Source organism: Mesocricetus auratus, unplaced genomic scaffold (assembly GCF_017639785.1).
Source record: "Mesocricetus auratus isolate SY011 unplaced genomic scaffold, BCM_Maur_2.0 Super-Scaffold_100014, whole genome shotgun sequence".
Lineage (NCBI taxonomy): Eukaryota > Metazoa > Chordata > Mammalia > Rodentia > Cricetidae > Mesocricetus > Mesocricetus auratus.
In genome coordinates, this window is record NW_024429197.1 from 15,804,524 (window position 1) to 15,827,059 (window position 22,536).

Below are 22,536 nucleotides of genomic sequence, written 5' to 3' on the forward strand. Positions count from 1 at the left end.
AAATAATAAGGTGAGAGAGCAGGGCCAACTCTGAAAGCAGACAGGCCCTACCACCCATGTGACCGGCGCAGGGGCAAGACACGGCCACACAACAAGAGCCCAGCACTGTTACTCACGCAGAGAAAACAGCTGACAAAATTGAAAAGCATTACTCAAAAATTTCAAATTACTTCTTAAAACATATGTCATTTTTTTTTATTTTATGAGAATCAATGTTTTTTTTTTTTTTTTACCTACATGGATGTTATACACCATGTGTGTGTGGTGCCCTCATAGGCCTGAAGAGGTCGTTGGACCCCCTGGAGCTGGAGTTACAGATGATTGAGTCACCATGTGGGAGGTGGAAATGGAACTTGGGTCTTCCATAAGAGCAGCAAGTGCTCTTAACTGCTGGCCATCTCTCCTGCTCCCCCCTCAAAAGATGCTTTATTTTTAATTAGGGGTGTGTGTGTGTGTGTGTGTGTGTATAGGCAAGTAGATGTGTGCACACAGTTACAGGTTCTCATGGAGTTCAGAAGAAAGCAGCTAGCCCCCTGGAGTCGGAATTACAGGCAATTGTGATCCAGTGTGGGCACTGGGAACCACATCCAGACTCTCGCAAGGGCAGCAAGCACTCTTAACCTGTGAGTCATGAGATGCCTTTTAAACGGCAGATGTTACCAGCTTTACAGAACAACTAAGAGACGCTGGTTGTCAAGCACAGAGAACACACCTGCAATCTCTGCATTTGAGAGGTAGAGGCAGGAGGAGCGGGAGTTTAGGGTCATCCTCAGATACATAGAGAGTTCAAGGCCAACCTGGGCGATGTGAAACCTTGTCTTGAAAAATGTAAGGACAATGATGATCTTGAAGATCAGAGTAAAGCAAGAACTGTATCATTCAGATGTACCTGTAGCTTTTACGTCTGTCACAGGTGGACCCTCCAGAGAATGTTAAGACAGAGGTGATCCTGGTAGAGCTGGTTGAGGCAAAAATCTTACCCTGCTCTTTTCTGCTGATGTTTATAGCAGCAGGCTGAGAACTGTGAAAGACAGGATGTAGCACAATGAGTCTGCATCGGATAAGAATGATGATACGGGCTCGGGATGCATTTGTCTTCATGAATATCTAACTTTGTTTCCTCTTCTTACCTGACCATTAGTCACTGATTGTCACTAGTCATTGATTGATTGCCACTAGTCAGTCATTAATAAGGAATCCATCTGACATGCATGCAAATGAACGACTTTGATATACTTCCACTTTTAGATTTGACCCAATGAAGCACCGGTAACTCTCAAGAACTCCCATGGGCTTCAGAAACCTGAAGATCAAATACGACACCTCCAAGAGATGTGCAGGGAATATTGGGTAGCTTGTTTGGACTGTAGTAATTGGGGTATAGAATTAGATTTTCTGATTCTGGAATTTTTCTCAAAAGGAAAGTTTTGATATGTTATTTCCATTTTCAAAAGCAAATAAGTTTGTATAGAAGAGGTTAAAATTGGTCTATTTGGTGGTGCTCACATTGGCAGCATATATACTAAAATTGGAACAATACAGAAAAGATAAGCATGGCCCCTTCGCAAGGATGACACACAAATTCATGAAGCGTTCCATATATATGCATCCTATTTAGGGACCAGAAAGATGACTCAGGAGATATAGGAACTTGCTGCCAAGTTTGACAGCCTGAGTTCAATCCCAGAACCTGAATAGTGGATGGAGAGAACAGACTCCTGAACATTGCTCTCTGATCTTCATAAATATGACATGACATGACATAACGTGGCATGACATGCCACGGCATCCACGACATCACACACACTAAACAAACAAACAAATAAATAAAAAATGGAATTTAAGAAATGAATGTATACTAAGAAGATTTTAGCAATTGTCTGGGAAAACAACCCCAACCCGCTCAGGCTCATTCCAGGCCTTACAAAGATCCCAGAGGAAAACAAACAGAACTTGGATCTGCACAGAACTCAAGCTGAGAAATGCTGTTGTAGTCACCATTCAGCATAACTGTGCTAATGACCGTAATTTCTTCCCCTTCTCCATACAAAGCCTTTGTCATATGACTCTGTAGCTGCTGCCATTTACAAGGTAGCATGTGTATGCCTTCCTCTTGCAGTCTGCTCTGCCCAACAAAGCATGACAGAGATAATTAGGTACTAGTTCTGAATCAAGATCTTCAGAGGTCTTCATGTCTGTGTCCACCCTGCTTCTACCCCCACCATAGCCACAATCACAAGCTTGGGTCCACCTGCAAGATGCAAGATGATTGGACAGCCATCATCCTAACCAAAATATTCTAGATCAATAAACAACCCAGAAACCTCCAGACCTGTAAAAGTTCCACCCAAAATCAATAATGTAGTCTAGTCTGTCTCAACTCACTCTATAGAGTGAGCCTCAAATCTTCTCTAATGAAGACCACAAAGTTGGGTGCTTCTTACACACCAGACCCTGACAGATACACTCTCCAGACAACTCTTGGGTTAATTTGTTCTAGCTTCTTTTTTCAAAGTTGCCCAACACCTACTAATATCACCTCCACCAACAGGAACCTTAGTACTTCCACAGGCAACTAGCTTGTTTCAAAACTCTCAATTTCAAGTTTAAAATCTCTGCCTGTGTACTTCAACACTAAGAATGAACAGGCCAATCTACCCAGGAATATCTTCATATTCATCTAAATGCTGAGTCCTTTGAGTTAAAGAGTCCAAAGGAAAAGGCTGTTTTCTCTCTTAGTTTGTACAAGACAAGAACCCCTTGGCTCTCTGGAGCCTCCCTCTTCCTCAGCCTCCGCACTGAAAAGCTGCCAAAAGGTGAAGACTGAATTTCCTCAGGGTCAGACCTCACTCTCTGGGGCCGGCTCCACATCTCTGGCCTGAATCCTCCAATGCTTACCTCCCTGCCAACAGTCACACCTCTCTATTCCTTTCCCCGTCGCAGCTGCAGAACTCCACCACCCCATTCAAAGTGTCACCTGGCATGTTCTCCGATCCAGGAACTGGGTTGAGAATAAGGACATAAAAGGCACAGTTAGTCCCTGCTCTCCAGGAATTCATCTAGTAAAGGGATGGACTCTGGTGATCTAATCCAGGGAGACTCCTCAGGACATGGGATGCCTTGTACATACCAGAGAGTTTATGTACATTTATCTAGTTAGTATGCATTAAGAGGTCAGAAGACAACTTGAGAACATCAGCTATCTCATTCTACCTTGTGAATTCCAGGCAGGGTTGGAACTCAGACTTGGTAGCAAGCACCTGCTGAGCCACCTCACCAGCCCCCACACTAGGTGCTTGAACTTCTGATCTTCTTACCCCACCTCCTAAGTGCTGGGATTACAGGTGTGCACCACTGAGTCCAACTGCTTCAGTGCTGGGGGTCAAACCCAGGGCTTCATGCATTCGAGGATTACTAAACCAGTTTAGTCACATCGGGCACCGTTCTACCAACATTTCTCGAGAGCCTCTATTCTGTCAAGATTCCCTTTCTAAAAAGCAGTAGCAGCCCAACTTCAGTGGAAACCCACTGAAGCAAGGTGAAGTATCTGTGAGAAGAATCAAAGTGACTCTTAGAATACCTAGCACCCAGGAGTCCTTGACAACTAGAGTTGACACTGTAGGCAGGGAAATGTATACAGAATGCCACCCCCAGAGACATTCATGCCTGTGAGCATGGCATCTCTAAATGACCCCTCAGCTATCCCTGGATGTCTGGGTGGATCCACCTCTCTGGGTTTCAAAGTCCCAACCTAGGTCACACATCCTCAAGTAGCTCTACAAGTAGGAGAAAGAAGAACCTGCTTCCACCAACCTCTGACGAGTGGGAGACAGTTCTTCCCTCCAAGACTGGAAGGAGATTCCATGCAAACAAGGAAGGGGCCTGGGTGCTGGGCCGCCAATTTTATATGGCTGAGGTCAACAACAGTCCTTAGCCTCACAGCTCACATTTTAGAGGTGGATGAGGAAGGACCTTAGCTAGAGATCACCCATTAGAACATTTCCCAAACTGTAATCAGTGGAAGGGTAGGCAGCTGCAATCTGAGACGGGCTCAGTGGTCAAAGGGATCATCTGAGAAACACTGCCTTGAATGTCTTCAAGACCCATCAGAGTTTTTAATGTGCACTGTGACCATCCAGGGATTGGTGACATCCTCGGCACTCTAGGTCATGCTACCCTTTTCTTGAAGAGTATTTTGCAGGACTAACATCCAGCAGGCCATACTGGAGGAAACCCAAGTGACCAGTCCTTCTCATTATCAGACAGGGAAAGTGAGGGGCTTTCCGCTCATCATGGTCTCCGACAGGCAATCCAGGACTCAGGGAAAGGACCAGACCCTGAGTCAGCCAGATGAAGGTCAGGACCTGGGCCAAGGGAACAGATCAGACCCTCCCCAGCCTGGTGCCACTTCCCTATTCTGCCTGCTGACACAGGCACCCTCCAGGTGTGACTGAACAATGCACTCTCTGTGCCTGCAGGTCTCATTTCCACCCTCAGGGAAACCCCTACCAGGACAGAGGGACAGCATCATGAGAAACACTGGGAAGCTGGACCAGATCTCCAGCTGCCCCAAGGGCCGGAAGGAAGGGGCAGGATACCCAGCAATTTGCAGGTGCTCAGTCCCCCCAAATATGGAGTGGGATACATATGCCTGCTGTTAGTTCTTCCACACATCTGTGTGACCTTGCAGAAAGCTGCATTCTCTCAGCCTTGTTTTCTTCAGCTGGAAGAAAAAAATCAAAAGCTGTATCCTACCGGTAGATGCATTTCAAATAATCATCCAATAAAGTATTAAGCATTCTTTAGATGTAAAGTTATTATCATATTGCAATCAGATAAGAATTACCTCCTTGCCTACGTAAGACACTGAAAGATTTTTCAAGTAGCTCATATACACCACACGCATACATATACATTCACTTACAAACACACACACACATAGGCGGACGCAAGTCATGACATACTGTTCCTTCATCTTTAATCTTGTTCTGATGGCCCAGGTTTCCTAGCATAGGCTTTCCTATCTTTCCCTGGTGGGTTTCTATTCATTCCTCACAATCCCAGGGAAGTCCTCTGCTTTCCCCAGGTTCAGTCAGGTTGCACACTGACTCTAGATCTTCATCATCCAGGTCCCTAGACCAAATGTCTTTCTCTCTCACTTGTTTGTGCACTTACGGTTCCAACAGCTGTGACTTAAGAGCTATCATCTGTGAGCTGAGCCCAGCGTGTACAATAGAGTGGAAAAATAGGAAACCCAGGTCTCATCTCTCCCCAGTGAAGGCAGCCTCAAGTCTTCAGTTGACCCTTAAAGCAAATTCCACATATTCATCATTTCTCCCAAAGTAAACACCATTCATGCAGCATCTGAGAACTGAAGATTTTGTAAGGACAGAGGCAATGGCCATAGTGAGATTTCAAATACATAGTGACATGTTTATTCATTCTCCCAACAACTAATGTTCTTCAATGTAAAAACAATGAGCTTCAGTACTTGCTAAGGGAGGAACACTTCATTAAGTTAAGGTGGCAGTGGCGGCAGTGCACGCCTTTAATCTCATCACTCAGGAGGCGGAAGCAGGTGGATCTATATGAGTTCAAGACCAACCTGATTTACAGAGTGAGTTCTAGGACGGCCAAGGCTATATAGAGAAACACTGTCTAGAAAAATCAAGAAATAAAAGAAGCAAGGCCACAATTCACCCACAGCAGCACAGTGCTCAGAGAAAAGGAACACATATAGGATAAGAAAGGTCGGAGAAAGCTCACTGAAGACGAGACATTGCACTGAACTTTGGAAGCTATGGAGGTCACCATCAAATAAACTGTCCTGACACCTTAAAGAGAAATACAGTGATAGGAGAGAGATACCGAGAGACCAGGCAACACCCTCTGCCAACTGTAGAGGCAACCCTGGAAAGAGACGGAACAGCTGAGTATGTCAAGCCTGGCTGCTCCTGGCCCAACCTCCCGCCAGTCCTAGGACAGAAAATAGCCTGGCTGACCCAGAGCATACAAAGTATTTCCTGTGCAGCCCTGGGGACCCCTGAGCTGGAATTTCTCAGGGGTGGGGCTGCCTGAGGGTTGAGGGCAGAGGAGGAGGGGACAAACCATCTTGAAATCTCTCCAGCACCAAAGTGGACAAAGGTGGGAGGGAGTGGCATTCCTGTGCCTGGGCCCACGTGTAGGTGTGTGTCTCTGCTTGTGCTGGGATGGAATGGTGGCACCTTTCTGTGTGGCTAATCTTGGATTCTCTGTGCATTTTCCTGAAACTGAAACACAGAGTCAGTCAGGCTGGCCACGTTCCCTGTCTTAGGTCCCAGAGCAAAGGGCAAGTAGAGGGTGTACTGGTGCCACAAACATGCATCCCCTTGGCAACTCTCCAGCCTCAGTGTTCCTGGAGCAACTTCCAATTGCTCCCCCATTACCATGCCTGGCCCCCTAAGACACCACCTTGCCTGTTCCCTCAGAGGTCAACAAATTAGTTCTGCCTTTGAGGAAGACTGAGTGACCAACCAGAACTTTCACTGGGGGCCTTTCCCAGGAAATGGAGAAGGGTACAGGGACAGTTAGGCATGACTTTTAGAGTCCAGAGTAGCTGACTGAGAGGATGTGCCTTGGGAAGATTCCAAACATCCCCAAGTGATTTCTCCATGACTCAGCCTCGCCTTGCCTCCCTCCCCTCGTTCAGTCTTTGTGCTGTCTCTAGGCTACTGTCTAGAGCACTTGTCTTTAGACCTGCTCTCCTCTGGGAGAGGATAGAGTACATTGGCCAGGAAAGACAGGGAGGAAGGGGGCTCCACCTATGCAGCCATGGGGAAATCATCACCCATGCTGTGTGCAGACATTGTAGTGAGGCAGATTTAGGGTCACCCATTGCTCTGTCAGTAAACTCATTGCATCCCTAGGGTGGACTGTAGTAGATCAAACTTTAGTTTATCATCAGACCTTAGAAGAAAGGGAAGATTTACCTATTCCCCCAGCCCCCAGGAAGAAAATTCTCACAGTAACCCAACATAGGGAGAGGAACTTCTAGGTGAAGGACCTGCAGCCAAGAGCAGTGGTAGGAACTGAAGCAGAGGCTGAGTGGTGGAAGTCCTCTGAGAGGAAGTTGGGCTTTCGTGTTCAGGGGGCACACACACACACACACACACACACACACACACACACACACACACACACACACACAGGCAGGGGTGTTGTCAAAGTAAAACACTGCCCTTAGGACACTCAAACTCATTAACCTCATGTTCCCCTTCAAAGTCTGAGGTCTCCTGTCTCAGCCAGGGTGAACTTCCCTGACCCTGGTCTTCTAGCCTGGTACTTGGTTCCACCAGTCAACAACTTTGACTCTGCACCCCTGGACCCCATGGGCCTTCCTGTTAAAGATTCAGACAGACTGATGGTCTCCACCTTCATTACAGGACAGTAATGATCTCAGAGTGGAGGAAGGGGAATGCCTACCATGTATCCTTTAACCAACCCAAAAGCCTACTCAAGGAACTGCAGTTCTGGTAAAGGGTTTCCTGGATGAAGCTACATGTGAATTCAGAGTGTGGTTGCGTCAGATATGTTACTCCTCACTGTGTCATGGACAAGAGGAGGGCCTAAGGCAGGAGTGTGGAGGAGACCGTGACCTTTCCCACCCCAGCTCCTGGGACTGGGTCAGAGCCTTAAAACAGGAAGAGAGGAGCTACTGGCAGAGTTCATGGCAGTGAGAAAGTTTTAGAGAACAACCCATAAGCATGCTTGCTATTTTGAGGTTCAGGGACAAAGCATGGCCTGAATTTAGTGAGAGGATTCAACACACAGACACGCACACACAGACACACACACACACACACACACACACACACACACACACACCCTTAAGAGACTCCAAATGACTCTTTAAGGACAAATACAAGCATGTATGTGGCCAGGCATGGTAGCACATGTATTAATCCCAAAAACACTCAGGGAAGAGGCAGGCAGAGCTTAGTGAGTTCCAGAACAGTCAGGTCCACATATTGAGTGCCAGGACAACCAGGGCTTCATTGACAGATCTTGTCTCAAAAAACAAAGCAAAACAAAAAAACTAAAAACCGAAAGAAATGAAGAAATAATAAAAAAAGGAAAGTCGTGTATCAAAGCCAACCATCTCCTGTAACATCTAAGCCAGTGGTTCTCAACCTTTAGTAGAGTTCTTCATGTTGTAGTGATCCCCATCATAAAATTATTTTTATTGCTACTTCATAACCATGATTTTGCTGATGTTATGAATCGTAATGTAAATATGTGTATTTTCCAATTGGTCTGGGGTTTGCAACCCACAAACTGCGAACAACTAAGACATGGCTGTATAGATAAGTCTATGACATGGGGCTGACGGAAACATGGTGTCTGCTTATTGCTCTCAGCTGCACAGCTTCTGGACACAGAATGAGGCCTCTTCCAAGAACCCTGTAGTCCCTCTGTGGCTTGTGGGGGAGAGTCACAAAATAGTAAGTGATGACATGTGAGATACAACCTACCTCTGAGTGGACAGGAGTCAGGGGTCCACAGATGTGCGGCTGAGACAGACACAGGGACATTCAAGCCATGGTGACTTCATTTGCAGCCATAGGCTGGTAACTTTGGTGGCATAAGAGGTGGAAAGAGAGGGCTGGTGATTTACAAGTTAGTCCCAAGGGTAAGTTAGATTGTGGTCACTTGTTTAAGCCCACGCATGCCCTTTCCGAGCCTCCCCAGATAGGAAGGACAATGAACTACAGTGCTGGGAAAAAGAAAAGCACCCCCAGGGGTGGGGGTAGCATGGGCTGTCCCTTGGGATTCTCTCAACAATGGCATGGGGAGCAACATTGTTTCTGGAATCAAGACCCCTCCCCGGGTACCCCACCCCCAGTGGCAGTAGGGTGAGGCACAAGCAAGAATGGGTGGCAGGGGCAGTTGCTAGCATCTTTGGAAATCTCTGGTGCTTGGGTACCACCTCTGTGAACACAACTCTGTGTGGCTAGGAGAGGAGAAGGAAGAGGTTAGAGAGGGGCAAGAGAATGGACTGCTCTGAGTAAGAGAAGAGAACGACTCGAGGCTGAGATGGGGAAAAGATGGGCTGACCTAGCTGGGTGTTTGCCTCAGGAACACACCCAGCCCCTCTACGAAAGAAGCAATAGGAGCAGATCCTCTAGGCCAAAGAGCCAAGTTTGGAGATAAGTCAATCACACATGTGATTCCAGATCCTCTCCTAACCTTGACACCTGCCCAGCACCCTTGAACCCAAACAGCTACGGCTATATGTGAACCTGCCTGAGGCAGACAAGCCCATTAAAGCCCTCCTAACCATGGAACCTCAGTGCCAGGCAGGCTGGGACTTCACTGTTGCTGAAACACAAAACTGAGACTTGGGCAGGAGAGTGAGCTAACTCCAAAGGTGGGGCCCAGCCCACCAGTGAGATCTTCTGGCTGACTGATGACAGAGCAGAGAGATCAGGAAGTTGGAGATGGTGTGATCAGAGCAGGAAGCCAGGCCACAGTTCAGGGGCACAGAGGCCAAGCCCTGCTCCTACAGGAAGACAAAGGGTTAAGGCAAGGTTAGTGAAATGTCAGCGATGGAGGTTATAAACCAGCCAGGCACGTGTCATGGAGGCGAGGTGGCTACGGTCTGAGCATGTCCACAACTCAAGCCCATCCAGGCTCAGCTAAGAGAGCTCAGGAGCAATAAAGAGCCACCAGAAGGAGCCACCATCTGTGCCCAGAGGATGACTTTGCCGTCAATGGCCATGTGAACGCCTACTGTTTCTACGTAAGGAAGACAAGGGAACAAGGAAAGGGTATCAGCCCTCGGGCTTTGGGATATAGGGATATCACCGACAGTTCTGGCTTCCCAGGCTTAAGCAGCTATAATTCACACCTGGGTGAAGGCCAGCAACACACAAGACAGACAACAGTTATCAGTAAGGAGGTGACCTGTGTCCAGCAGCTTTCTCAGTCCAGCTACCGAAGTCCTGACTTTTGAGTGTCATCCCACACACCCTCTGGAGGACCTCACCAATGGGACAGAGTGCAGGGACAAAGAATACAAGCCCGAGAGACACTCAGAATGCCCAGGGCACAGTATGGACCCAGATCTCAACTCCAAGTTCTCTGTGCTAGCTAACACAGGTCTCCTGCAAGTCAGGTACCACACACAGAGTACCCGGTAGGACACACTAAGTGATGGAATGCTCAGTCTCTGCTGACCAGCACTGTAGTCAGGCCACTCCTGGTCTCAGTTCATTGTTTTTTAATGGTTGCCAGTGGCGAGAGGCTTCCGTGCTGCACAGCCTGGTCCGGGATCTTCCACTGATGGAGCAATGATGATGCCACAACTCAGATGGGGTTGCTCTTAAATAGACTACACTTTGGGGGTGTCCCTCTCTGCTGCCCTTTCTGCATCCAACAAGGGCCTCTGTTCTCTGGTGAATGTGTTCGGGACACCTACCCATCTCCAGATATAGTAAAATCTCAGTGCTAAGTCATGTTGTACATCCCCCAAGCTCGGCCCAGAACCAGCTCAGCTCAGTGTGACAGTGTCCAAGGGTACTCCGTGTTGTATTTGATCTATTGCCTGTGATATTTATCACAGCTCTGAGATGAAATCAAGAGGCCTGAGGAAGTTTGTCCCTCTTGCTCTTCTTTACATCCTTGATTGACAGGCCTCAGGCCTCATGGGTACCATCTCAACTCTCCTCTCAGATGTCTTTTACATAATCTCAGAAGGCTTTATCCTCCGGGAGAAGTCAGACCAAATACGGACAGTTTCCGTCACAATGAAAATGGCCCCTTTCTCAAAATCTGTATGGACTCAGAGAACTAGATCATCATAGCAACAAATGGCCTTTTTCTGTCTTGCATAGCCTGCTGCTGCTGTGGCCCCACCTTAAAAAGCATTCCCACTCCTTGGTCTCTGCCCAGCTTGCTCGCCCTCCTGCGTGCTGATGAAGCTTGGTGCAATTTCCTCTTTAAATGCTTCTCTGAAAATTTTCTCTCTGCCAGGGTACCTGCAGAGGCTCCCAGTCTCAAGTGGCATCCTGGAGTTGTAAGTGTCCTCTATCTCCTCTCCTGCACCAGCCAGCCCTTAACTCCCAGTGCACCCTTCTCCACAGGGGTACCTATTTAGATTCACCATATCTCACACTCAGCTTCTCCGAGATGGCAAGTTTTCACCCCAAAACTCAGGTCAAAGCTCATGTCCACTTCTCCCACACACACACACAGCTCTCAACCACATAGCTCTCCCCTCTTCCTGCCCACGGCTCCTGCTTCCTGCAGCATTTGCACCCTGCCCTGCCAGCCACAGCTCAGTACCTAATGAGTCTTCCAAGATAGACGGATGGATGGATGGATCGATGGATGGATGGATGGATGGATGGATGGATGGATGGATGGATGGATGAATAGGATGGGGTTTAAATTAGCCATCAGCCTCTAAAACAGTGGTTCTCAACATGAGGGTCCCAACCCCTTTGGAGGTCAAACCTCTCTCTCTGCTACCACCCACTGACACCTGATCAACTAACTGCCTACCTCCCCCTGGCACACACATCCACTTTGGCTGAAGTTCTGACTCAGTGTCAACTGTTTCCAATCAGGTCCCACAAAACATTATGCTAAAGGTTTAAAACACTTACAAGCTGCCATGTAAATTACTTGAGTGTCTCCTGTTGGCCAGCAGTTGTCATGTCTGTCTGAACTTTTACAGCATGTGTTAAGTTTATTCTTAAAACTTAATTTAGATAATAAGACCTGACACTCTTAAGTTTGTGAGACCTGCCTAAGGTTGAGACAAACACGTATGTTAGCTGGAGAAATGGCTCAGCGGTTGAGAGCACTGGGTTGCTCCTGTGGAGGACCTAGGCCTGATTCCCAGCAATCACATGGCTCACAATGCTCTGCAACTCCAGTTCCAGGGAATCCAGCACCCTCTTCTGGCCTCTGTGAACACTGGACATCTGAGTGATACACAGAAACACATGCAAGCAAAACACCCATACACTGGAAATAATTAAAAAGAAAAAAAGGTATACACTTTTTTTTGTTCAAACTAACTTCCTAAACTTTAATCTGACTTCTTGCATTTTCATTTGCCTAATTTAAAATATATACATTCAGTATTTCAAAACTGGTGAGTTTTCTTTTTTTGTTTTGTTTTGTTTTGTTTTGTTTTGTTTTTACGAGACAGGGTTTCTCTGTATTGTTTTGGAGGCTGTCGGTCCAGCCCGGCCTCGAACTCACAGAGATCCGCCTACCTCTGCCTCCCGAGTGCTGAGATTAAAGGCGTGCACCACCACCACCCGGCCCTCTTTTTTTTTTTTTTTTTTAAGTTGTCTTAAAGAATTCTAACAATAATCGACAATTTACAAGGTTAACGTTCAAGGTTTTGTTCTGTTTTGTATTTTACCTTCCTTGGTAACAAGGTAATTTACAGCTCTTGCTTCAGATGTAACTTGGAATTTACTACGTTATGTCTCACAAACTACTGAAATGTTTTAAGAATTAAGAAATGCTTGAAGGATTGCTGTCATGGCAACGCTGTCTTTTGCTAAAATGACTAAAGCAAAGTTTAAAAGTCTCAGACAGCTGTGAAGGTCCAAGTAAATTACATGATGGAGAAATGATAAAACAAGAATAATATATGCTCAGGGACTAGAGGGACAGCTCCATGGTAAGAGCACTTGTTGCTCTTGCAAAGGACCCAGGTTCAATTCCCAGCACCGACATTGCCCCACATAACCTGACCTCCGAGGGAAACAGGCATTATATACAGACAAAATACTCATACACATAAAATACTCCTAGAAGTAATAATAATTACATATGTTCAATAATTAAATCATTTATTTGCTCCTTTAACTGCTGTGTTAGAACATAGGACTAATGAGACCCATTTTCCTGCCATCTTGAAAGAAGAGTATGTCTGTGGCTGGCTCCCTGGGGCCTCCGGACTTCAGGAAATGCTAAATCCCCCAGGCGCTGCAGCTTGCTATCTCTCTGTCTTCCTCAGACAACTCTCATAATTGTTTCTGTGCTTGCGGATGTTGTGCAAAGAGGTAAAACAGCCTCTCTAAGCATCCAGGGAAAATGACAGGCAGTCAGAAACCTTGGCTAAAGGGCATCCACCATCTACCCAATGGAGGCACCTGCTGTCCCCTTCACCAGTCTCCCCACATCTAGGTTCAAATTTCCCCACAGAGTAAGACAAGCTCCCCCTACACACACACTCAGATCTGCCTGCCTCTATTACTGGATATAACCTCTGTTTTACAATGTGTTTTTGGTAAGAACTAATTTCCATAGTACAAGATGATTTCCTGAGTTCTTACTGTCTATTAGCAGACTTAAGAATTACAGACATAAAGTATAGATCTGGTAAAGGAAGATTTTGTTAAATACTTTTAGAGAAAGATTTTTGTGGAAAATTTATAAAAGAGGATTATAGTTATCACTTAATATAATTCCCAAGGTCAAAATCCTGTTACACTTTGATAGAATTGAAGTTAACTCTCTGTTTACAATGCGGGCTTTTAAATTAAGATTTATCTCTTTCTATTCTATGTGTAAGAGTGGTTGCTCTCATGTATATCTGTACCATGTGTGTGCCTGGTGCCTATAGGTATCAGAAGAGGGCATCGGATCCCCTGGAACTGGAGTTACAGATGCTTATGAGCCTCCATGTGGGTCTGGGAACTGAATTCAAGCCCTCTGCGTGATCAACAGGTGCTCCCAACTCACTGAGCCATCTCTTCAGCCCCCTGAATACATTTCTCTTATTGAGTGAAGCCTTAATTTACTAAATAAGCACTGTTCTAAAGGTAGGAACAATCTACTACAAAGAATTTTTCCTACTTGTCATTCATACTAAGTTATAGTCAGCACAGACTTACTTCGCCAAACGACTGCTTACACCTATATAAACCGGACCTATTATACAAGTTCCCCCGTGTCTATATAAATCTGACTGTACAAAATCTCATCGTACCCTTATCCTTCCATCCTTTGGATTTATAATTAAACACCTGTCATTAATTTTGAGTTCTCTACAGTAAATTCCTTAAAAGCAAACCAGCCAGAAGATTTCATTAATTCAAGATGATGCCCTCAAAGCAGCTCAGGTCATGGCCATCCACAGTTGTCTCCCCCTACCTGTGTTTCCTTTTCTCTCATTAACCTTACTGGCTGACAAGGTTCTGACATCTCTTTGCTGGGCTCCTAACAGTACTCCTAACAGTACTCCAGGTGCTGACCCCTCCTTTCAGGATTTCTGTCCTTAAGAGTTTCCGCTCTTCCCTCCCGTCACCCTTCTGAATTCTGTTCACTGTTCGCCGTGCTGATCTCTGAGCTCGCCCATCTCCAGAAGGTAAATTGAGGCTCACAAGGATGACTGCCTGCTCTCTTCCGTTATATAGGTAAACGATTATATACATTGTACTGGCCAATTGTCATGTGCCATTTAAGTTCACTCAGGAACTGGCTGGAGAGGTAGATTTAACCCACTCACTTCAGACCCAAGTACATTTATCTCAGCATGTCCTCCAAACTCATCTGTCCTGGGTCAGGTTGGTGTCTGACTCTGTAACAGGAGAGCTGGGGGGAGAGGGAGAGGGAGAGTGGGGAGAGGGAAGAGATGGAGAAGAAGGAGAAGGGAGAATGGGAGGGGGAGGTGAGGGCGAGGGACAGGGAGAAGAGGGACAAGGACAAGTAGGAGAGGGAGGAGGAGGGGAGAGGACAGGTAGCAGGAGAGAGAACAAGAGAGCAACACGGGGTAAAAGCAGTGTGCCACGGAGAACAGCTGAACGGTAAATCATTCCCAACTCCAGTCACTTCTGTTTATCCCATGATATAACTGCCTTTCTGGGAATGGCCAGCAGGAAGCTCACCCATGGAGAGGGCTCCCTGCCCCCAATTCCTCAATCAGTGACTCCAGCATCAGTTTGAACAAGGCTCCTTTAGTTGGTTTCTTCTAAATGTTGCGGATGTGCATCTGGTGGTGTTTTGCTATTTATCTGCTGTTTCTATTTACGACCTACATTCATTCCAATGTATAAAGATACTGAAAATGAGGCTCGGTAATGCCTCACTCACGGTAGTCCCACTAATCTTAACTTGGTTAGACTACAGATAAAGGTGGTACCGTGCCTTTATTTTAACCACCTTTATTAAAAAGATTGTATTTTATTGAGTGTGTGTGTGTGTGTGTGTGTGTGTGTGTGTGTGTGTGTGTGTGTGTGTGTGTGTGAGTAACGAGGCGCTGCACGTGAGCAGAAGTCCCTGCAGATGCCAGAGCTATTGGATCTTCAGAGCAGGGTTACAGATGTGAGCCACTTGATATGGGTGTTGGGAACTGAACCCTGGTCCTCTGGAAGAGCAGCTCCAAACATATCTTTTGATGTAATGATGTAATTTATTGCTCAGACACTCTTCCTCCTTTTATTTTTTGAATCGTAGTTTCTCTGTGTAGCCTTGGCTGACATGGAACCCACTCTGTAGACCAGGCTGGCTTCAAACTCACAGGGATCCACCTGCCTCTGCCTCCAAGTGCTGGGATCAAAGGTGTGCACTTCCACCGACCATCAACTCTCTATCTCTTTAAAGCAACTTTTCAAATGTCTGCACTGGATTAAGATGCAAAAGATTCAAATGCTGGGGACAGTAGTGATGGCTCAGCAGTTAAAAGCACTAACTGTGCTTCCAGAGGGCCCAGTTCAATTCCCAGCACCCACATGGTGGCTCACAGCTGTCTGTAACTCCAGTTCCAGGGGACCTGACACACTATTCTGACCTCCGTGAGCATGAAGAACACACATGGTACATATTACATACATACAGACAAAACACTCATACACACACACACACACATACACACACACACGCACACAATAAAATAATTAACCAGCAAAATAATGAATTAATTAAAATAAATTCAGTCTTAAAAGTTTCACTGTCTTTGTAAAATAGTTACCTCCTTCAGTAAATTTTAAAGCCAACCCTTTAAATGCCAAGCAAACTTTTCCTATTTTTGCATATTTACTGGGTCCAACTGACAGATTGCTACTCTCTCTTAGGCCAATCCCATTCCCTGTACAAAAGGAACCTAAAGACTCAAATCTCCTCCAGTTTAAAGAACATGCCTCCTTCCCTGCTATTTTTGCTCCTTTCAGAGCGAAAATTAATTTTTAAATTATTTAGATATTAACCATAATATTTCTGTTACATCTGCATTAGATCAAATACGGAGAACAAAAATAAGTAATTACCTTTAATCCCAGCACTCGGGAGGCAGAGGCAGGCGGATCTCTGTGAGTTCGAGGCCAGCCTGGTCTACAGAGCAAGTTCCAGGACAGCCTCCAAAGCCACAGAGAAACCTTGTCTGAAAAACCAAAAAAAGTAATTAAACCTGGAGTATAATGTGGCTGATAGATAATATAACTCAAAAATAAATTTTCAATATTTACTTTCATTTTGTGTGTGATCATTTTACCTGCATGTGTATCTAGGCACTAGGTGTGTGTCTGGTGCCTGTGAAGGTCAGAAGAGAGCGTCAGATCCCCTGAGGCTGGGGTTATGGATACTTGTGAGCCACCATGTGGGTGCTGGGAACCTACCCTGGGTCCTCTACAAGTACAGCAAGTTTTCTCATCTGATGAGCCATCTCTCTAGCCCCCCCAGAAATCTTTTTCTTGGTGACCTTCAGTAACCACTTCTGACCCTTGAGGGTCTGCCTTCCTGACATCTTAGCCTCATTGGATTTGAGAGTAAGTTCCGGTCTACACGGGCACAAGAACTGCCATATACCGTAGACTGAACCTTCAGAAAAGAAGTTACATTTGTGCTGGACCTTCACCAGGCTGCACCTGTGAGGATGTCACACGTCCAAAGCCAAAATTATATTGGACTATGTCAGCCTTTTCAATATATGGCATGATGTTTGTGTAACTAATAGTCAAAAACTTTTTAATGGGATCAACTTTAAGGAGACCTATAGCAACCAAGTGAGACCCACCTTTTCTCTCCTCCTTCCCCACAACCTCCTCCGGAAGCTAATCTTCAAATCCTAGCAGCACTCCCTCCTCTCATGGTTGTCCATTATTAGCTCTTCTACTCAGCCTCCACCCCTTTCTCTCAGGAATTCTTCGTGGACTTCCTGATTCATGCTTGCAATTATTATTCTAATAGCCGTTTTGATTCTTTTGTCCGTAGGTAGGTCCCTCTTTCCTATATTAATTTCTTTAGGTGTATTGGTGTTTTGCCTGCATGTACTACATGCATGCAGTCCTGCACAGCCAGGAGAGACATTGAATCCTCTGCAACTGTGCTTGGTGACAGTTGGGAGCCACATGTGGGTGCTGAAAATGAACCCAAGTCCTCCAGAAGAGCCATCTCTCCAGTCCAAGGTAGGCTACTTGGATTCATCAACAGTCTGGTCTCTGCCCTGGAGAGCAATACTTGACTATTTCCTCTACATGGGGAGTCCCCACCATATTCCCAGGACATCCGATTTCAGCTCAAAGGAAGTTAGATGACTCTGTCAACTTCTGCCCCTTGGCTTTCCCCCTCTGCCTCCCTGTCTTGTGAAGTCTTCTGTTCCTTTTTTATACATGAGCAAAAGTCTGGAATGTGAGAATGCGATGCTGATATCCAGCCCTGCACGGGTCTTGTCTCACAGACACTGACAGGTACCCTACTGGGACATTGTCTGTGAGCCCCCAGACTTGCTGGTGCCAAGTCTTCTCACCTGGGAGTGCCACATCCTGTTCTCCACCCCCTTCCTTGACTCTTGCCTGGGAATCAGAGAGCCTGACTGCAGGAGCTGGCTGTGAAACTGCCCAACCCCTTCCTCAAAAAAGTACAGAGACTGGAGGCCTTGTGGGCTCTCATTCCCCTCAGAGTCTCCGAGCCTGATGTCCCCTTGGAACCCCTGCCATGCTTGTCCCTCTGTCTGTTCATGGCATTAATGATTCTTCTAATAAACTCCTTAGTCCTTAGTAATCAGTCTCAGTGTCCTCTTGAATTCCCATCCCATCTGTGTTGGATAATTTTTTGTCAACTTGACAAAAGCTAAAGTTATCTGAGAGGAGAGAATCTCAATTGAGAAAATGCCTCCATAAGATTGGGCTGTGAGAGTCAGTGAGGAGGCCTGGGCAACCTATGGGGCCCTGGGCAGTAGATCAGTGTTTATCTCTGGCATACAAACGGACTTCATGTGTCCATAACACAAAGAGGGATGAACTCTCAGCCTGGACTCTTAAGGGAGTGCCTGGACCCTGCCCTGAGCGAAATGACAGACGCTGGATATCCCCTATGGGGAAGGAAGTGGGGATAGGGTGGGAGGCTGGGGGGGATAGTAGGGGGGAGCGGGAGGAGAGGAGGGAGAGGGAACGGGATTGACATGTGAAGCAAGCTATTTAAAATAAAAGTAATAAAAAAATTTTAAAAGAAAAGATTGGACTGTAGGCAAGCCCATAGGGCATTTTCTTAATTAGTGATTGCTGAAGGATGGCTCAGCCCATTGTGAGTGGTTCCATCCCTGGGCTGGTGGTCCTGAGTTCTATAAGAAAGCAGGCTGAGCAGACCTTGGGAAGCAAGCCAGTAAGTAGCACCCCTTCATGGCCTCTGCATCAGCTTCTGCCTCCAGCTTCCAGCCCTGCTTGTGTTCCTGTCCTGACTTCTTTCAACGATAGACTACAATGTGGAAGAGTAAACCATATAAGCCCTTTCCTCCTCAATTTGCTTTGGTCATAGCAGTAGTAACCCTAACTAGGAACCATCCCAAACCTAACATTTATATGCTGGAACCACCAACAATTGCTCTCTACTCAGGGTAGGGCTGAACAACAGGAATGTGACGAGGGAAGGAACACACAGCCAGGTGACAGGACACACATTCCTTTATTTCAGCCTCACAGAAAGCCTGCAAAGAAAATATCATTAATACTTAAAGGTGTTGGTTATGGTGACTCACAACTGCAGCCCCAGCGTGCAACAGGAGGATTGCTACCAGTTCCAAGTCAGTACAGGTTGCATCATGAGTTCCAAGCTAATGTGGTCTATAGTATGAGACTGTCTCAAAACAACAACATTTGGAGGTGCAAAGGGACAGAGACTCAAAGAAGCCAACAACTTGCCCCGTCCGCTATCCACACCAAAGCTAAGATTTGACCGCGAGTGACTCCAAAGCGCACAGCCTCCAGCCTCGCAGAAGCTGAAACAGAAAGTGGCCTCTTCCTGGCACTGACAGTTACAGAACTGAGCAGGACAGAACCACTGGTTGCCACCTAGCTCCCTAGGCTCACCCCCTCCTGAGCTGGGACTGTCCTGTTACAACTTCTAGAAACAGAGCACACCCAGATCCATACATAAGGCAAAAGGCACATGGTCAAAGAAAAATTATCTACTGCTGCTTGGCACATTAGTACAGATGATAACAGTTGATTTGATATTCTTGGAAAGGAAGGCAGAGAGCTGCTTTGTTTGGGCTAACATTGAAATGCCACACACACCGGCCTGCACGCACTGATTCTCTCCCTGGAGAACCACTAAGGTCAAAAGTGAGTTGCCGGGGGAAGATGAGGGTGGAGAAGGACTAACATTTCTTAGATATCTAATAAGTCCAGGAACCCAGTAGAAGCTCAACAGATTATCTTAAGTAATAGCTGCCCTGAGAACTATCTATGACTCTCCTAATTTTACAAGTCCCGACTGAAGCTCAGAGAGGTGAGGTGACTTGCCAAAAGTTACAGTGGACAGTGATGGAGAATGACCCAAATCCCCAGGTCTCCTGATTCCATACCAATTTTACATGGCACTGGCCCCTGGCAGAAGGCTAGGAAACACACCAGCATCAACGAAAGCCTCCAGGGCTTAGGAGGTCCTGGGGCATTCTCACAGCCATCTGGTACTAAACGTGAAGCCTGACTCCTGCACGGCCATCCCTTCTTCCTGAAGTCCAGGCTCCCACGAACAAGAAAGGACCCCAGCCCCCAGCCCCATTGTGCGGTGGATGACAATGCAAGGCAGGCGGCCCCTTCTTAGCCACCACTTTCCTTCCCACCCTGTGTGGCGCTGCCAGTTCAGCACAATAGTTTATTCTGTGTCCAAGGGCCTCGATGGCGGCCCCCAGGCTATTGCAGCCCCTGTAGACAATGGTAGGGCCCAAAAGGCCTGATAGTCGGTGACAAATGTATGTGAATGAACAGCTCACAGGAAGTGGCCTTCAATAGTCCCGATAGCTTCCTGTATCCTGACATTGTGAAGGCCCACTTCCTGCTCTGTCTCCGAAAATACAGCCAGGCAACCGGGGTGGTAGGAGGGGGGCAGGGCAGAGACAGGGCTCCCATTACCCCTGATCCTGGCTTCTACTGTATTCTGAGGGTACGACCAGTGTCACTTGCCTTGTGATTAGAGAGTGAAATCCTGCTGCCCTCTGACCAGTCAGCTCCTCCGCCTCTGGCCAACCCGCCCCCCCAAGTCCAGTCAGAACAAAACGACCTATTTTTAAAGATTTCACAACCTCAGCCTTCCTCAGTTTCACCCGCCACACCCCATCTTTCCAGGATCTCAGGCCTTATACTGCTGGGAAAGGCTTTCTCAGGACTCCTTGAGTCCACCGTAGCCCTCCAAACACATTTCCTGGTCAGAACTGGTCACTCTGCTCTGAATGATAACCTTCCTGGGCTCACAAAGGATTCACAATGCAACTTTATCTTCCCAGAGTGGGTAATCGCAATTCCTTCAGCTTCCTCCAGCTCGTGGAAAGCAAAATGAAGGCAAGGAAACCAAGTGCCCCAGGTCAGTTCACACACACACACACACACACACACACCTGCCCCTGCACCTGCACTCCCAGCACAGGCTAGTCAAATGGCAAATGACCAGAATCGACCAGCACAAAAGGGGCAAGAGGGAGATGGGTTATGCTTGAAGCCAGGCACTGTGCAGAGAGTTTCCCTCTCAATTACTTGGTGAAATAGCAAGACATGTGGTTCATGCCTCTAATCCCAGAGCTCAGAAGGCTGAGGCCAAAGGATTCCCAAGAGTTGGAGGCTAGTCATACAGCCCATGACTCACAACCCATGGTGCAGGGATGCAAGTTTAGATACAGAGGATGGGGAGGCCACCGCTTCCCCCTCCTATCACACTCACTCCTAGGACCACCACCCCATGTTCTAGACATAAAGAAGGGCAGATGACTATTCCCAACCAACAGGCAGCCTGTCTGTTTTCCACTTTCAACAAAGCAGGCCCTAAATCAGCTATAAGTCATCGTAACTGCCGCGCTTCGGAGGACTGGCATGGGAAAGGGGACAGGTCAAAAGGTGACAATCCGTTAGACCTGTTAGATCCCTCTAGGCCACTGGAACCTGAGTACCTCTAGAGTCTATACAGGAATATGGGAACAAAGAGGTCTCTGGAGACAGGAAAGAGGCAGAGCGGAGCAGGCTGGCTCCAATCTCTCACCCTCCACCTTCTGCTGTCCAAGGGGAAGAGAGACAAAGCGCACAGGGAAGTTGGAAGAGACAGGCAACTTTGCCTCAGGACAGCTTGTGCTATTTAAATAATTACTCGGCCTCTTAGCCTGTTTCCTTGTCAAGGCCAGGCAAGGTCCTCCAGATGACCAGAAGAGATGTAAAGTGTCCAGTCCACACGCTTGAAGAGTGTGGCCTGAAGAAGCTCAGTGAACAGTCTCCCTGCTCTTCTTTTCTGGGATTCATCTGCCTCGACTTCCCAAGAAGGACAAGATCCGTAGAACAGAGTGGCTGTCCTTTATCCCTTCTCAAAAAGCAGGAAACGTCCGTGGCCGTGAGTTTCATGCATTGGATAAGCAGAAGGTATTGAGTGGCTGACCTGATGCACCCATCCTTCCTGCTCCTCCCATGCTGTCTCCAGAACCTTCAGGGACAAGAAGCCACATGAGAACCAGGGCTGCTGATCCCAGAGGGAGGCACAGAGAGCTGGTGGAGAGCCCCGAAATGACTTTGAGATCACCTAGTAAGGTTGTGTGAAACGACAGTGGAGGGCCATTGGGAAAGAAGGCAAGGCGGTCACTGGTCATCCGAGGCTGATTCTGTCGTGCTTCTGCACCAGGTTCCCACTTGACCTCAGCTCTTACCAGAAAACATGAAGCTGAGGGGGCAAATGTCTTTACTAGAATGCCATCCTCAACCAACCAGACAGGAAATCTGGAAAAAATAGTAGAAGTGATGTTTGGATCCCCCAGCTCTTCCCCACAGATCATGTTCTATCTGGTAGAGTGTACAGAGAGTTGCTGGGCTTGGCTACAGCTAAGTTGAAAATCGTTGTGTCTCCTACTGGGAAAGCTGGTGGTCCTAGCCTCAAAGCCAGCGGAAGGGCGTCTAAGTTCTGATAAGGCCAGGGGAAGGATGAGACGGTGCCTGAGGCCTGTTGACTGTTCCTTCACCCTAGAGCACACAGGGCTAACGAACTCCCAGGACCTTCCGGCCCACCCTAAGGTCTCTTTTGGGCAGGAGGAGCCAGAGTCAGCAGCAGACCTGCCCATAGAGGGCC

General features: G+C 47.0%; 1 non-coding gene across 1 annotated transcript; it reads left to right on the top strand.

Moving 5' to 3' along the window:
• The first annotated feature begins 1,498 nt into the window (after positions 1 to 1,498).
• Positions 1,499 to 1,605, top strand: LOC121144223. Its single transcript, XR_005881542.1, has one exon. It is a non-coding gene; the product is annotated as a U6 spliceosomal RNA (small nuclear RNA).
• The last annotated feature ends 20,931 nt before the right edge of the window (positions 1,606 to 22,536 follow it).